Source organism: Etheostoma cragini, chromosome 14 (genome assembly GCF_013103735.1).
Source record: "Etheostoma cragini isolate CJK2018 chromosome 14, CSU_Ecrag_1.0, whole genome shotgun sequence".
In the NCBI taxonomy this organism is placed as follows: Eukaryota; Metazoa; Chordata; class Actinopteri; order Perciformes; family Percidae; genus Etheostoma; species Etheostoma cragini.
Genome location: NC_048420.1, coordinates 23,057,321 through 23,058,844, shown reverse-complemented (window position 1 = coordinate 23,058,844; position 1,524 = coordinate 23,057,321).

The window sequence follows — 1,524 nt, the reverse complement described above, 5'->3', positions numbered from 1 at the left end:
TGTGTGTGTGTGTGTGTGTGTGTGTGTGTGTGTGTGTGTGTGTGTGTGTCCTTGGCTGACAGGCTATAAAGTCGTGTGGTCAGTTGGAGGAACAAAAGTGGAGAGGAACAACAGAAAGCTCTGTCCAACGGCCGAAAGACAAGAAAACAGTTGAGAGAAAGAGACAAGACAGCGTGGTGAGTTTCTTAATTATCTGTTTATTATAATTATTATTATTATTATTATTCGTATTATTCATTTATTTTTATCCCCATTTTCGTCATTTCAATGAGTCTAAATTACAAATGTGTTTCCAATGTTATAATTGTTAAAAATATTAATTAATTTGTGTAAAAATGTGCTTTATAAAAGGCCAACATAAGGTAATAATAATAAATAAATAATAATAAACCTTCTCTTTCTCGAGAAAAGTTTTTTTTTCCACTCGGCTTGGACCAAAATCTCTAAATTGATCACGACATGAAAGAAGTGTTGTGTGTGTTGCGTGGGTGTCTGAGTGTGTGTGTGTGCGCGTAACAGTGGATGATATTTCATTAAATATCCATTTTCATGCAGCTTTGTGGCCTCCTCATCTAATAATAACAGAGTTTTTTCATTATTGGTGCAGTGGTATTTCTTGCAAAAATTTACAAATTGCAGCAACAACCATTTTTATGGTTTAGTGATTCAAGATTTTTAGGGTTTTGAGGTTTTTCAATTTCAGTGTTATTTATTGACCATCCACCACTTTGCCAATTTGAAATGCTCTGGGCGGGCAAAGCAAAGAAAGTGACCTTATCACCTCATAAGGGGCAAGATTCCAGATCGGCCCATCTGAGCTTTCATTTTCTCAAAGGCAGAGCGGGATACCCAGGGCTCGGTTTACACCTATCACCATTCTAGCCCCTGGGGGGTCACAGGCAGACTGGAGGGGGGCGCATATTAATGCTAAAAACCTCATAAAGTGACATTTTCATGCCATGGGACCTTTAACTAGTAGGCCAGTTTTTTCCTTGAGTCTTTACCTGCCAGTGAACACTAACAAAGACCAGGGTCTTTCTGTGAACTCATTATTTCTGTATCAAACTATTTTATTATTGTGATTGAAATTGAATTAATTTGGTAAAGGAGTCACATTTGTGTTAAAATATTGATGGTTTTTTTATTAATTATTTGCCCTTCCCTTGAGCCCCTGCCCTCCAAAATGTTTGTGCAAGGTGCCTGGTTGTAAAAGTTGTCAGATGGATGGACGTCAGGCCTCATGCTGAACAATACAACTCAACTCAAACAGACCACTGTAAGAAAAAACTCCTCTGTCGTATATATGTGTGATCGCGGTCTCTGATTGGCCCGGCAGGGGAATGCGTCCTGCGTGGCTATTGGTCGCTGTGGCGATGGTGGGCGTGGCCAGAGGAGCTGCCAGCCAGTGCTGGGAACATCCGAGCTGTCAGGAGGTGAACTCTGAGAGCAGCGTACTGGTAACACACACACACACACACACACACACACACACACACACGCGCACACACACACCCACACACACAC